Genomic DNA, 17,163 nt, shown 5'->3' on the forward strand with positions numbered 1-17,163 from the left:
TATGTGAAGACAAAGTTCAGATGAACAAGTACTTTGATTTTTAAAAATTAGAATAACACATTCACACACCCCAAAAAGAATGCTAAGTGGACAGTTCAGTTGCAATATTTGAGAAAGACAAAAATTGCAGACAGCTTGTTTCCTTTCTATTTGACTGCTCAGAGTAGGGATCACTATTATTTCCCTGACTGAATTTCTGCTATTATATTTTGTCGTGGTTTAAGCCCAGCTGGCAACCCAGAACCATGCAGCCACTTGCTCACTCCCCCCCACCTCTTCCTCTCCCTGCTCTGGAGGGATGAGGAGAATCAAAAGATGTAACTCCCATGGGTTGAGATAAGAGCAGTCCAGTAACTAAGGTATAACACAAACCACTGCTGCTACCACCAATAATAATAATGATAAGGGAAATAACAAGAGAAGAGAATACTACAGCTCACCACCTGCCAACCGATACCCAGCCTGACCTGAGCAGTTATCTAGCCCTTCTGGGTAACTGCCTCCAGTTGATATAGTGGGCATGACGTGCTGTGGTATGGAATACCTCTTTGGCTAGCTTGGGTCAGGTGTCCTGTCTCTGCTTCCTCCCAGCTTCCCCTCCTCCCTGGCAGAGCATGAGACTCACAAAGTCCTTGGTCAGACTAAACATTGCTAAGCAGCAACTAAAACCATCGGTGTTATCAGCGCTGTACCCAGGTTGAAAGTCAAAAACTGCACTGCACTGGCTACTAAGAAGGAGAAAAATGACTGCTACTGCTGAATCCAGGACATCTTTTATGTCAATCAATGTGAGATAATGAGTCTAATATCCTTCTCATTGTTTTCTCACCAAATTTTCCCAAGAAATGCTGAAATTTCAAAGTGCAAGTAAATGTATTCACAAAATAAAAAGTGCATTCAGAGTTAAACTGTTTCTGTTCTTCTTACAACTTTTATGGCCACCAAACCTCAGACATGCCTTTTAATCAAAAATAGACCACAGTTGACCTGTATTTTTTCCTGGGAGTCTTCCTTTGCTAAATAATCTTTCTTATATATATCATGTCTCTCTTTCAATGAATGTATTTCTTAATTAGAATATAGCTCTTCAGGTTGAGAAGCTAGAAGGCAATTTGCCTATAGAAATAAACAAGGATTATTCCAAAAGATGGCAAGTCCTCAAATCGCCATTGCCACTCAGCTGTAAAATATATAGACTCACTAAGAATCACATGATTATCACATCTTCATTAAGATTAAAATAAGTTCAAATATATACAAACTGGCTTTGGGAATGTAAGATTTTTCTCTTAGATAGCCTTTCAAAATTCAGAATGGAAGTGGTTAGAACACCTTCCTCTTCAGAATATTCCAGGATATGAGAAAATGATAGCACCAAGTGTAGGAAATAAATTAAGGATAAATTGTATTTTCTTTGATATTCCACACAAATCTAGTTGAGAGAGAGGAATGTTTAGTCAGCATGAAGGAGACCTCAGTAATTTTATTAGGATATGTTAGTAGAAGATAATTGTATCTGGTCAAAGATAGGGCAGCTGAAATACATGATGGAATTCGTTGTGTTATAAAGCCAGTATCTTTCACCAGCTTACCAAAAAAACATAGAAAACCTTGCTGATTTCTGCAAAACATCCAAACCCAACCATACCTGTGTCACTTAACTTCCACAAACTGATTTCTCAGCCCTCCTATTCAGTGGAGTTACTTGATGTAACTGGAGTTACATGAAGCAGCTGCAGGCAGGGAAGGACAGAAGGCCATTATTTTACATTATGGATATACTACCAGCTAGGGTAAAAGGTAAATCCAAATGGTAGCTTAAGCTAAAAACTGCAGAGCAGAAGACCATTTCTGGCTTTTTTTTTTTTTTTTTTAATAGGCAACAGCCAAAAAACCCAAGACAGATGGTAATAAAAATAATGATAAATACAGGAATTGTGGGAAGGAGATGGAATGTTATTATTCTATCACAAAGATACCTTATAGTGCACTCTATATGAGAAAAAATATAGGACAGAATAAAATATCTTGAGTACCAACGTTCCTACTAAGACAAAATTTAATATTAAAGAAGTGACTGATATGGGAAATTGAAATATAATAAAATAGTCTGCAAGTCAGGAAGTTGTCTGCTAAAATGGACTGAGATAGCAAGTCTGAAAAAGTGTAATTTCAAAGATATGCAAGGAGCAGAGTTTGAAAAAAAATTTTAATAATTTTGGTTTATCATAGGTGAGCTTAAAAAACTGATTCAGTTTTCAACAGCTGTGCTGTTTGCTGTTTCCTCTATTCATAGCTCATATATAAGAATAGGCCTCAAGGGCATTATCTTGAATCTTTTAGTCTATGTGAGTGTGAGTACTGAAATTGTACTGCACCATCCTGATGATATGGTTCCATTCTCTGAAACAGAACTTGTTGCTAAGGATGAATGTGCAAGCAGGTGACAAGCCAGCTAGATTTTATCTACTGACATGGTAAATTAGCTTTATAAAGCAGTGTGATCTCATTGTATTTGCTCATGTACCTCTGCATTCTAAAATGAGATGCCAAGTGCATATCAGATGCCTAAAGCTCAAAGCATGCAATTTTGTATGAAAGGCCAATATTTGGTGTTTTAAGCAATTTCTAATTGCAGCAGGAATACACTGAGATTGACTGTATCTGAGGCAGACTCTGCTTTCCTAAATTTAGCAAAATGAAGACATAAAAGAAATACTTTAAAATGAAACTTGTGCAGCTAACTTGATAATAGCTGATGAAATTAAAAATTTGGTTAAGTGTAATGCAATTAGGCTTCAGTAATGTGCTTGACTGGGTACTGCATGACATATTACTAGTAATCCAGAAGGTACCTTTCAAGGGTTTCCCAGTTAGCAACTCCACCATAAGTATAGGTAGAAATTATTCCCTTGAAGTGTATTTGCCCTGTTCAGTCTCTCCTAGCCTGTGAATCAAGTAATTATTTTTTTGATTAAACACATGGCTCATCCTGTGTTGGTAAGTACATATTGGCAATATTGGACTAAAGGTTTATTTAAACATATTGTGACTGAAGGATCCAAATAGCGCTGATGGACAGCCAAGTTCAAGAAACTCACTAAAGCAGATGTGCAGTGAGGACTCCTGGTGTGGCAGAAGGACATGCAGGACGATGCTTTTATCATTGGCTAAGTCTACCACTCCCTGACTAGTGGCCTTTTTGGACCAATTAAGGAAGAAAAATTTAGGTGGTGAGAGGTAGAGTAATTTAGTAAAGTATGAATGCTTTGTTTTTCCAAAATGACGTCCAAATTGATTCAGTACTTTAAACATTATTTCTTTGTTCTGCTGCTTCATTCTCCACAGTTAACAGGAAAACTAGACTCAGAATAAGGACAGTGACTTAGTCAAAGCTGGATTCCCTATTTAGCTCACCAAATTATGGCTAAATTCATACTTTTCAAATGTCAGTTGCTTACTCCGTTAGGTTCTGAGGTTCTGCATTGACTTTGTATCAACACATCCATTTTCCCCCCTGTCCTAAATGAATTGTCCCTTTTTAATTCAATTAGTCTTGCTCACTGGTTCAACAGTTCACAAGGTTAATGCGTTAATGTTTTTATGGAAAGATGCCAATCACTCCTAAACTATGCTTGAAGAGCCACTTGAATTGAAAGCATGCTTTATAAATTTAAACGTTAGTAGTACATTTTTAATGGATATAAATCCATGATTTTTTTCTGTGTTTCTGGGCCTACTTAACTGGGCAATAGTTTGGTTTACTCACCTGTACTACAAGGGAAAAAATACCTCCATAGTTCAACAGTTCTCTTTCTTGGATTACTTCCACACATAATTTTTATCTCTATGTCAGTATTGCAAAGTCTGAGACAGCTCATTTTCTGTTTCTTTTTCAGATACAGGACATTTTCTCTACTGTTATTTCTTTTATTACTGCTAGTGGATTTAACACTGGTTTTCAGTGCTTGGTACATATAAGTGTCACTGTCCTGTTCACCTGTTATAGAAGAGAGAATTCATAATTGTGAAGTTGAGAAAAGAAGGATAAATGAGTTGGTTGTTTTTTTTTTTTTTTTTTCTAACATCTGTCTATCACAGAAAAGGCTTCCAACCTTTTGCAAGTCCAACTCATTATTGGGTGTGTCACTTAAATGTCTTTTTGTTTGCAAGTTGCAAGAATTCTCTCCAGTGCATAATCCTTGCAGCTGTATATGTCCTCTCTGAGGCTATTCTCTGTGGTGCAGTTACTGCTGCTGGTGCTGCTGCTGCTGCAGAGGCCAAGTAAGGAATGGTTAGAAAACCAACATGTTCCTCTCGGAAAGTCAGAAAGTGTCAGAATGTTCCAGGCTGAGTTTACATAGGTATTGCCATCTTTTTAATTTGGAAATGTTGGTTGAAAAATAACCTTTATTCTCCCTAAACCAGGAAAAGACAAACCTGTTTATTTTGTTCTTTTATCTATGTTTTCCTTCTTTTAAACTTTTTCTATGGCTAATGCAGAATAAAACCAGATAGAACAAAAATCAAAATCAAAAACAGCTTGAGTGGATGAGCAAGTAGGAAAGCCTGACATTAGCACTGTATGGTAAATGTCGTTGCTAGTGAAAGAACAATGAGTTCAGAAGTGCAGAAGCTTGGTGCTGGGCATTTACCTTACATATTCCTATGCGTCTTTGGTCAAGTGCTATTAGAGTTCTTGCCATGCTCTACAGTCTCAACTAAAAGTTAAAAATCAGAAATTGTACAAAGCTCAAGGGCACTAAAATGGATTTTTACTTTGCCATGGCTTCATGATATAAATGGTCTGTGGTTACAGTTCTGCTCATAGAAGTCCTTGTTTAGACAGAAATTTTGGAGTTAATTTTTTCCTTTAAACTTAAAGGTGCTGATGTGATTACTAATTGCCTCATTTGAATCTCTCCTTTCCACTAAAAACCTTCCCCAAAACCCCAAAATAAGCAACAAATCTTTGAGCTTTTGTGTGAGCTGTACTACATCCAGGTTAAATTGAGCACCACATTTTAAACAGTCATAATATGCTTGTAGAAATATTTTAATTAAAATGTTATTCAATTCAAATGTATTAATTCTGGAAAGATTATCACTGCAGTCATTCACATAAGTATCTGAAAATGCTGGGTTCCTGTTTTGTCCTGTATTTTTTTATAAGAGAGATGCTTCAGCAATGAGATTTAAGGAGTAAATATAATGAATAAACTTTATTTGGTTAAAATAAAGACAAACTGAGACACTTTAATCTTGTTTTTTTCTTAACTTAGCCTAACATCTTTCTCAAATTTTTGCCTGGTGTCTGCATAGACATAAAGTAAAATCAATGTTCAATTGCATTACTTTCGATTTTTCTAGGTTGGTACATTTAGGAGAATTTGTTTCCATGAGAACTGATTGCTGAGGAAATAATTCAGCTTACCTCTTACTGGAGTGATCAGTGAAATCCAGATTTTACTGCAGGTAAAATGTCCTGCACTGACTGTGTAGAAGGATTACATGAAATTAGGCAAGTTTAGGAATATATCAAGAAGACTTTTATTTCCTTTCATAATTGATAAAGATTGCCTTACTCCTTAATCAACATATTAAGACATCACAGTACAGGGCAGACCTAGTAGCCTAATCTCTGAATAATGTAAGTCCCCTTTTTTTGTCTGCCTAAACTAACTATAAATTGGTGCATTTTCATGTGTTTACATTAAACTATACTACTTTTAATTAGCTGTCTGAAGCTTAACATAGTTATTCAAAACTCTGGATGGACCTCCAGTTTTATAAAAATTGTCTGCATGAAAAACATGGGAAAAAATGAAGGCCGATGTGTTTTCTTAATGAATGTTGTTTTTTTTTTCCTGTTTCACTTGATTTTTTTCTGCTCGTGGGCTTGTGATATTTTACCTTGTGGATCAGCAGGATTATGTTTTAAACTAAAGGAGATGCTGACAAATGCACCTCCCAAGCCTTTTGCTTAATGATCTTTTCCTGGTAGTCTCCTCTGATGATGTAAAAATATCCTGAGAATGCCTAAGCAAAGACAACTGTCATAAAGGGCTTATTGGGCAGTGGGTCCTTCAGGCTTTGGGGTTTACTGTTATAGGATATACTCTACATAGTTGCTATGCAGTTTCTATATGACTTCTATAGATCTGTTTCCTTCAGTAGCTGTTTCCTTTAGAATTGAAGCACGAAGTACATATTTTTATCAGACTCTTTATTACCAGAGTATAAGCTACAGGAGAAAAACAGTTAATGACTGTGCAGACTCTCATAAAAATGTATATTTGAAAACAAAATGAATAATGCATGTGGTTATAATGTGACCTGTAAAACTGTAAACACTTCAAAAGTCTGTACACATTATGTAAAATTCCAATTTCATTTGTAGAAACGTGTTAAAAAGGTATATATGTATGTGATTTCAGACATTATAATGATAGCAATTTAAATATCAGCAAAAACCTCCTAGCATATTAGTATAACATTGACAATTATTCTTTGAAATGTATATTAATCATGAGTAATTATGAGTACATTGTGGATTACTTTAAACCTGCATTGTTGTTGATTATACAGTCTAATTTGCAACTGGTTCTAATGGCCCTTATCATGTTCTGATCCTTGGAAGTAATTGATTGTGATAATTACTAAAATCATCATGAAATTCTAGTGAATAAGGAACAAATGAAAAACAAATGCACTACAGGTATCTCTACATTGCAGAATCCTCCCTTCTTGCACAGACCCTTTTCTGCCTTTACAATGGTTTGATTTATTTTATCAAAAGTGCACTCCCATTTGCTCTTGATGTCTGGTATACAAGTCATCCATATGATGGATCAACAAGTACATGTTACTGGACTGACTATAGTTTACAGATCCCCTCCTGAAGGGGAAATAAGAAAGGCTCTACAGTGAACCCAACCTACTTTCTATAATGTGTAGACATCTGTATTGTCCATCTGCCTCTGACGTCTGTGTGAGAAGATGGATTATTTTTATAAGTCCTAAAACAAGCATTATAGTAGTCAACATAGAATATGTCTTTCTCATATAACTTCATTTTTTGAACACAGTGAATTAAATCTGCTGATCAACAGCCCACTGACTTCAGTAGATACATTCAATTTATCTCCTTTGGTTTAGATGATAAATGTTAGCACAATTAATGTAGATAATCAATAGTAATCTGTGTTTTCTACTATCTAATAATCTGGGTGAGCATAAAACATGATGTGCTGTTTCACATAACCCCAGCTCTATAAAGACATGTGACATTCAAATGAAACATTTTTTTAATAGCTTGTAGGAATATAAAATGGGTAGCAGCAAGCATATAATTGAAAATATGAATTTTCTCCCTAAATATCTAAAACTTCTGTGACAAGCAATGTAATACAAAAATTATAGCCTTTATCTCTAAGTTTTGTCAACAAAGGTCAACAGAGCATCGCATTACAACTCATTACATTGCTCGTTTGCTTACCAGAAGTCTTATATTTATCTTTAATTTGCCTGACATTACTTTTGAAATACTGTTCTATCTAAATTTTAAATAAAAGTGATTAGATACAGCCTACATGGCTTCACAATAGGTCCTTTCTGCTGCCAGGGACCACTGTTGGCTCAAATTAGCACAATTTTAAAGAATTTAATAGTTTTAAGTCCCTTGTGGTCTAATTTATATGTTTATTTATATTCAAGGTAACTTTTCTTTGCCCTGCTTCATCTTCTTAAATATTTAGTGAAATTTATAGAACAGATTTTTCTCTGCTGTGTTAACTATCAAATAACTGTTTTTTCTCTTTTTATCTGCAAGTTACGCCGGGCTTCACCTTGAATACAGTGCTGATGAATTAAGGTTAAAGGTTTTCCTCCTAAAATCCAGGGCTGTGGTCCTTCATTTTGCCCTGCTCCTTCCTCTTAGGATCTTGGATTCACTGGTCACTGCATCAAGTTGCCCCCAACTTTCACACTAACAATTAGCTGTTCCGTTTTGTAAGTATGAGACACAGCAAACCACCTTCTCTCATCCATCACCTGTGTTGGCTCTTCAGACATCTATGTCAGGAAGCTGTCATCAGTGGACTTTAGAAATCTCCTAGTTTTTGTGCCCTACTGTGTTGTCCTTCCAGCAGATATCAGGATGGATAAAACCCTAGATCACTGGTTATTTGGAAAGCATTGCATGAAGACTGATACTAGCTTGATACAGGTTATTTTAATGCTTTGAAGTTCTGTCATGCAAATAAACTTTATGCAGGTTTTATATGAGTTCATGGAAAACTGCACTAAACTGGCTGTATATAATTTTACTGAAATGCCAAGGATTACAAATTTGTTTATATGTTATTAACACAATGATAATTACATTTCTTTAGTGCATTGTAGTTATTAGACATTTTTATTAGAAATCTGGAAAGGTATGAAGATAAAATGGTACATATCAAGTGGATTGAATGTGTTTAGATAATATATCCCAAAACAGAATGAGGAAAGAGCCATTAGCTAGTTGCATCAATGGGAATATTTTTTGTCTTATGCTATTTTTCTTCCAAATCACCAATGAAATCTTCACTGATAAATGTGAATGTGTTGCAAAATTCAAGGAAATGTTTATCAACATAGAGGATGCAGCACTAGTACAATATTATTTGCTTATAATCCAGTTATGAGAATGTTATTTTTTACCATGATGAGGTGTATGATCATACATCAGTAATAAAGAAGTTATTTGTTATGCACTTCTTGCTTGCAGGATGAATTGTTGAGAAGTTATTTTGAAAAGCTATAAGAACAATTGTAATATATAGTACCTTAGAATTATGTAAATTTAAAAAGTGGTATAGATGGAAAAATTAACCTAGATTAGAATAGCTGGGCATGACTGATGTGCAGTTGGAAATGCAAGGAAAGCAAGCCCTGCTGGCTGTACAAAAGAGAAATATTGGCTATGTCTATATTAACAAGGGCTTGATTTGAAATGACTAGACCTAGGAAGTAAAAAGTGTAGTGGGAATCCTGTCCAAACTATTTCTTGGTTATCTTTACCTGGTGATATTTCGTGGAAAAGCATTCAGTCTGGGCTTCTGATTGCAGTCTCCGGCTTTTTCATTCTTGTTTCCCTATGGTGTCAACCAAAGCAGTTTCAGCACTAAAATTTCCATCTGCCTCCGATTCTCAACGGAAACTTTAAATTAAATAAATCATTTAAACATTTCAGTAGCTGTTATTGCACTATCAAAGTCTACTTACACATTTCAACTTGTCAAAGAATGATGTGCTTTTATGGGTGCTTTAATGGAAAAATATATTAAAGATACCAGGGTAATGTAAAACATATTGCAAATGAGTTCAAAATTAAAGGCACTTCATGCCCTTTATTGGATTCCTACAGTTTTCAAGCTAATGGCTGATAATATGTGATGGGAATGCAGACATCGAGCTGGTTTGAGCTGTCATGCATAGAGATTTCACATGTTGCATATAAATACATGCATATTGTATTTACATTTCATCTAGACAAATGCAGTGCAAAGAGACCAGTCTATCCAAATGGGAGATTGCATGTGGATATTGCAGTACATTTCAAGTAAAGGTCTTAGGCCACCTTTTTTTGGTGCAGTTGTGAAGATTTGCAAAAGACAGGTACTATAAACTGCTTTTAAAATCATCTTAACTGAGACTCCCTGTTGCATCCTGGACTCTGAACTGATGTGCGATTGTTGGTGTGACTTTTATGCTCCAAAATCCCCTAGATGACAGAGTAATTTAGCAAATTGAAATGATGACCAAGTCCCTGAAATATGAAACTATTTAGAATAACCGTTGAGTAGAACTAACTTCATAGTCTGGCTTTATATTTAGATGAATTGAGATTAGGGTCCTATACCGTGTCTTTTCAGGTTTATGCTAATGTTCTACAGTTAGAGAAGGTTACTCAATGAAAACATAAACTATCTCTTATGTAAGACTGAAGAACTGTGTGTGATTAGACAGAATTTTCTACAGGAAATTCAGTTTTATAAATTAAATACCCCCAAGATATTGGTGGGAATTAAGTGCATAGTAAACTGATAAAATAATTTCTCTTTTAACATACTAGATGAGATTGTTAATCACTCACTCTATGACTGTGTCCAGGATGGCATTTTTTGATTATTTCCCAACAATTCAACCATGAACATTTTCAGAAAAAAATACCACAACCCAAACCCAAAAAACAGCTAAGAAAAAATTCTCTTTTCAAAAATGTTTTAGACTCCTTTAAGTTCCATCCATATATGACAAGTAAAACAGAATACTTCCTCTGTATGTATTTATCATGATGCTTGTATATAACTAGACTTTGTAGTAATGTCTGTAATGCGATGTCTGGAAGGTCAAATTTTTCCTGCCTGTTATCTTTGCGTACTTGCCAAAGCTAGTCTGGAGGATTTATAGGCTTGGAAAAGTGAAGGGGGAGAGAAGTCAGAAATGCAGGTTCAGAAGTTAATTTAAAAATAAAACCAAAACCACAAATAACTCTCCGTCTTTCGGGGTCCAGATTTATTTCAGTAACACTGGACACAAGACCAACTGGATATAAATACTTGTCTATATTAATTCTGAAGAGTTTTACAGCTAGTTAACACTAGTATATAAAGCAATAGTAATGTAGTGGGTTTACTTTGGCCAGCTGTCAGACACCCAGCCAGCTGTTGTGTCACACCCTTCCTCATCAGGAGAGGGGGAGAAAAATAAGATGAAAATGTTCATTGGTTGAAATAAGGACAGGGAAATCACCCACCAGTTGTTGTCATGGGCAAAACAAACTCAACTTGGGAAAGATTAATTTATTGCCAATTAAGAGTATAGAATGTTGAGAAACACAAAAACTAAAAGCACTTAACTCCTCACCCCTCACTTCTTCCTAGGCTCAACTTCTCTCCTTCACTCCTGATTCCTCTACCTCCTGCCCGAGCCAAATGGTGCAGGGGGCTGGGTAATGTCGGTAACAGTAGGTTCATAATAGTTAGTGTCTGCCACTCCTTCCTCCTCACACTGCTCCCCTGCTACAGAATAGGTTAAAGTCCACCCTCATGGCCCCCTTCAGATACTGGGAGGCTGCTATGAGGTCTCCATGCAGCCTTCTCTTCTCCAGGCTGAACAGCTCCAACTTCCTCAGCCTATCTTCATACGAGAGGTGCTCCAGTCCCCTGATCATTCTTGTGGCCCTCCTCTGGACTTGTTCCAACAGTTCCATGTCCTTTTTATGTTGAGGACACCAGAACTGCACACAATACTCCAAATGAGGTCTCACGAGAGCAGTCCTTAGTGAACTGCTTCAACTGGTGTTTTGTTCATGGGCTCCAGTGGAATCTCAGCACTGGCACCTGCGTAACATGGAGCACATCCTTCCCCCTCCTTTTTCTCTGGCCTGGGTGTCTGCAGGGTTGTTTCTCTCACCTTTTCTCTCCCTCCTCTCTCTCACAGCTGCTAGGCAGCATTTTTTGCCTTTTCTTCAATACATTTCCCAAAGGCACCACCATTTTGGTCTTAGCTTTGTCCAGCAGCGATCCACTGGAGCTAGCTGGAATGGATTGGAATCTGCTGTGTCTAGCACAAGGCGGTCCCTGCTGCTACGATAAACTGGCTTGCCACATACACCCAGCAGAGTAAGTGTGGCCAATGTAGCTTAGATATCAGCTCTTTGAATAGCTGTATGTGATACATGTAACTTGGTTGGAAAAATGTTTGCTTTTTCTTTCTGTGATTTTTTTAAATTGAGTTGCCTTCTCAGGTTTTCTCTTTTAAGACTTATGAAAATGTAACTAAAAACATGCAAATCCACCAATAGCAAAATTCAACATGAAACTGAAAAAAACCTTCAGCATGAAGTTTAAAAAATAATGAAAATTGGGCATTTTAATAAATCTATTAATTTTAGTAAGTGTACTTTGCCTTGAAAATTTCTAACCTATTAACTGGAATCTTATTAATATATTTAGAACATATTTAGACAAAGTGAAACTTGCTCTCTTAATGTACTTTTATAGGTATTACTTGTGACCTGTTATAGTGACAGGAACATCGCAGTCTCATTGCCCACTAAACACCACTGACTGGAGTCACTGGGAAAAAAGAGAACTGCACAAGAAGGAAAGCAGTAACACATAACTTAGATGCCTTTTTCCCCTGACTGTGAGTGGCCTTCAGGTATCTCCAGAGCATATCTGGAGCATCCTTGGAGTTAAACGTCTCCCTTTTGAAAATTTAAAGATCAAAAAAAGTTTGCATATCAAACTCTATGGGGCATTCTGTCTACTGTTAACGGGTACCTAATGGAGTGGAATCTCTGGAATAATATTCTGTCAATCAATAACTTCATGCTTCCTAGTGCATTGCCTCCTGGAAGTGTAAGACCTGAGCTGGGGCAGCTGCTGCTTTATCAGCACCCAGGTTTGGTTTTGCTTGTTTTCCTGAGATGTTACCTATTTCTCAAACTGAACACAGGAATTTTTTTTTTTTTTTCTGTAGGTGAGCACTCTCACCAGTATGTTATCATTGAAAAGTCTGCCACTAAAACTTAAGAGTTCTTGCTGTATGTAACTTATCTTCTCCAGGGTTCCTAAATCTCATAACAAAATAGGCTTGAGGAAGCAACTGAGGCTTCAGGAAGATAGGGCTTTCCTCTTCCAAGCAGTATATACGACTATGTGGGCTGTTAATTTAAGCCTAAGGCTAAGTAGAGAAAGGATAAAAGACTATAGGCATTTATTTACAGTCCTGCAGAAAAGGGAAGGGGGGGGGGGGAGAATAGATTGCTAAATGTAGATACACTTCCGATGCTTTAATTCCCATGCTTATGAAAACTATTTGAACAGAGTACTCTTGCATCTTTATGAGATAACTGAGTTTTAGAGTGAAGGGAAGTTATATCATCTCATGCATCTTGCCATTAGTGAAGCATTTAATGCAGTACCATGTTGAAAAATATAGGTTAAAATGAAGAAGACTGGCTTTTTGTAAAGCTGATAAGGTACAGGAAAAAATAGCTGAAGGAGAGGAATTGTGTCAAAAAAAAAAAAAAAGAAAAAAGAGAGAATACTAGTGACACTCTTGAAGTTTAGAGACCTTATTTAGTATTTTTTGTTACCTTGATGCAATGTTTTTTTTATGAAAATAAAAGTTGGTAGACACTGTCAGTAAAGAGAAAGATCAAAATATCTTACTGAAAGGATGACCTTTCATATATAACCCCAACCTGTATGTCTCAAAATCTGCAATAACAGAACAGGACTTGAAGTCAGTAATACAAAAGTATGGCTAAATGCTTTAGCTAAGAAAATTACCGAAAATCTGAAGTGAAGAATGCTTTAGTCAGTGATAAGATTACAAGGCATCACCAATGAGCTGTAGCTACTAAAAGGTGATGGCAGTTCTCAGATACATCAAGAAAGATACACTTGCATATGTGGAGAGTAACTGTCATTCACTGATGATTCATCAGCTACAATACAAAGTATAGTTCCCTTCACTCATAGTCAAGATGAAAAAAATTAAAAAAAAACAACCCTCTGTTAAAATAATGTAGGGAAGAATGTATGTTTTCTAAGAAAGCGCACCAAAATACTGTTTTATTTAGCAAAATGAAGGTAAAGGAGTACATGACTGTTCTCTTCACATTTGTTGAGGCACAAGAGCTGTTCAAACAAAATGATAGTTCTAGCATAACTGTAAGTGGCTGTTAAACTGGACAGGAATTCTTTTTTGTAAAAAAAGCAGAAAAGATTTTTGCACTGGTAAGAATGAGATTTTCGGAACAGTAGCTAATAAAAGTAAGAGGCATAAAATACCTAACCTTTTTTTTTTTAAGATGGAATTTGATAAATTTATCGATTCATTTAAAGAATGTGATAGAAGGGGATGACTGAGGAAGTCCTGAGTTCCTGCCTGGAATAAGATACATTAGTGGTGGATATCATAGAAATATTTAAGATGGACTGACCACTTGTCTATCATTCTTCCTACCTAGCAGCCTTGAGGAATTTTGTGAATGGATCGGCTGCAATAATTTATTTTTCCAGGTGATACCTGGGGATTGATGCTGATCACCAAAGCACATCCCATACAGCTCTGCTGGGATTTTTAAAAGGTTTACCTGCTCTTTGATGCAATATATATTCTGCTTTGGTCACATAAGTTTCCTTGAAATATAAGCAGCAGTAGAAAACTACCCAAAGCAGACCATGAAGCTATCTACTTGGATTATATGTAAGTATTTATGAGTTTGCATAATTGCACTGGAATTTATTTCTCTTCAGGAACTTGAGGACTTAGAGAGCTATAAAAGATTTAATACAGCCAGAAATATTGTTACTGCTTTCTACTGGAGTAAATGTATGCATTTTGTTATTTGCTTTCTTTTCTCATTGCAAGTGCTGTAAATGAGGAATAAATACTAAAACGCTGCACACCACTACATCTCTCTCACAAAGGAAACTAATTTTGAAAATAGCTCTATCTTTTGGACAAGAAAGTGAAGAAACATTCAGAATAACAAGGCGCTTTGGCTATTCAGCAGTTTGGTAAAAAAGGAATCTATCAAGGGTTTCCCCTTAAAAATTTGGTTGCACTCTTTTGTGATAAAAGATAAAATATCAGTTGTGTTCCATTAAATTTAATGAAAAATGTTACTTCACTGTGTTATGCATAAATAAATTTGGAAAGATTATAGATTTTATCTTAAATATAGTAGGTATGTATTAAAAGTGTAAATCTTGAAATCAGAAAATTTCACCAACTGAAGTTCAAACATATTTTCAGTAACCCACCAATGTCTTTTATACCGTTTAGTGTCTTCATTGGAAAAAGATTTCACTAAGTAGGATTTAATACCAATTTAATAATATGCTGAGCACATGTTAAATACATATACTGATTCAACTGACAGAAGGAAATTTTGGTGTTTTGCATTAGAATTTAACAGAGACCAAAACAAAACAAAACAAAACAAAACAAAAATAAATAAAGAGAAATAATAAGAAAACATCTTGTGTAGATGAAACATGGAACAAAAAAAGAGAAGTACATCCTTAACAACAGTTCATACACACAGAAAATATTTTGTTATATTTCTTGTTATTTTGTGCTAATGTTCATTGGGGTTGGAGACCAGGTAACCATTTTTCTTCCAGTTATCAAAGCTATTCTTAAAATACATTGAACAATCTTAATGAAAGTTATAGTGAACTAACATAAAAACCTTAAAGATGAAAAAGATTCAGTTCAACATGGATTAAGGCAAAGTACTATGCCTAAAAGGCCAATTACAAAATAACTTGAAATTTTGTGCAAAGCAAATGAACAGGTTCTTCTCACATGTGTGGTTCTCACTGTTCAGCACTGAACAACAAACAGTTATGCTTATTCATAACTGGATTTATACTCATTGGTGCATTTACTGCTGCCACAGAACAAAGAAGAGATGGGAGCTACTGCAGCTTGTTAGAGATACAGCTGCCAAAGCCAGCACTGAAAACTGAAACTGTTGCCTAAACCTCCACATGTTTCTCAAATTCAGGCATAAGAAAGCCTAAGAAAGAGGCAGTAATAGTTAAGAGTAATGGTGGGGAAAATTTAAGTTACCTGATACTTATTTTTTATGCATCATTTGGCCCTCTGAAGGCTTCATAACTTAGGTAATGCTTTGGGATCTCATTGTTTCATCCTGTTCTATTAGCAATTGAAAAGGAAGCTATTTTCAGCTTTGAGGAAAAATTCAGCTATGGATAAGAATGTTTGCAAGCACAGAAGCAAATTTGAAAAAGGCTGCAACCTAACAGCCTTGAAGGAAAAGATAAAATAATGTGGTTTTTCATTTCCTGCATAAAAAAATCTTTAATTTAGAATGCTCAGTTTTTTTGTGAGGAATACCTGGCGGGAGATTAATGAAAGAAGAAACAGTGGGAGGCTAAAAAACCCCAAAAGGTAAGTATAAAAATCTCCTAAATGAACATGAAGCCACACAAAGACCTGCAATGTGCATGATTCACATGATGAAGATAGCCTGAACACATGTGTAAGGACTGAAAAAAACTCTTTAGATTCAGTGCACCTGAATTTGGCATTGTGAGTTGAGCTCTTGTGTCTCCAGAAAGTATGGTTATCCTACCTAAGATCTGCAAGCATTTTTCCTGTCAAAACCTCTATGAAATGTATCAAATGAAATCTTCCTGCTAAACCTCACTACCAAGAAGGCACAGAATCATTTTTCTGAGTGTTGTTGGCCTAGTAAGCCCTGTATTTATGGGCATGATTGATGTGAGGTCTAATGGGACAGAATGTCACAAATATTAGATTTTGTTTTGTTTTGTTTTGTTTTCTGAGATGATCATCATCTTGATGTCTGCTACTGTCCAGTGCCCTTCAGCCTGTACCCTGCATGCACGTTTCCGACCTGTTATCTATTTCATGAGGTCACTGAGAGGCATGGTAAACTTCTGGAATGAATTTGAGATGGTTGCTCGTCTACAAAGGTAAAATAATAGCTTGTGTGAAAAAGAAAAAACAAAGACCAAAACCCCACAACATTTTAACAGCTCCTTTAGGCTGAGAAAGCACATTTTTTGGGAGAGATTTTAGATAGCTCTGGCAACCTATTACTGCGTATAAGGCAGCAGGACATTGCCAACCGTGGATGAAAACTCTATGAGGTAAACAGAAATTTTTAATTTCATGCATCATTTGTAACTTTTTTCACAAACTAATTTCACTAATTTCAGAAGGTTGTTAATAAAAGCTAATGAGAGAGACTAAGTGCCCTCCTTTACATTTCTTCAAAATTTTCTAGTATTGGATTCTAATGACTACCTTCTGTGCTAGTTAGTTAGAATAAGTCTCAACTTTTGGACTAAAGTTGTTTTGTCTGACAAACCCACTGGTGAGACAATGCACATATATCATACCAAACAATATTTCTTTTCTTCTCTCACTTTCCTCTTCCTTTTTTTTTTATATTTTAATTTCTAGGTGAAATAAAATTTTAATTCTGCTCTTCACTTCCTGCTGTACAAATGGGTTGGAAATAGCTATCTAAGCCTCTTGAAAGCTGAAGCATGAAGTTTTCAGTGTTAAGAAAGGCAATTGGTTTAGTGTCCATACTCATAA

Source organism: Pezoporus wallicus, unplaced genomic scaffold (assembly GCF_028554395.1).
Source record: "Pezoporus wallicus isolate ANWC-B61680 ecotype Strahan unplaced genomic scaffold, APGP_CSIRO_Pwel_v1 contig_2, whole genome shotgun sequence".
Classification (NCBI taxonomy): Eukaryota; Metazoa; Chordata; class Aves; order Psittaciformes; family Psittacidae; genus Pezoporus; species Pezoporus wallicus.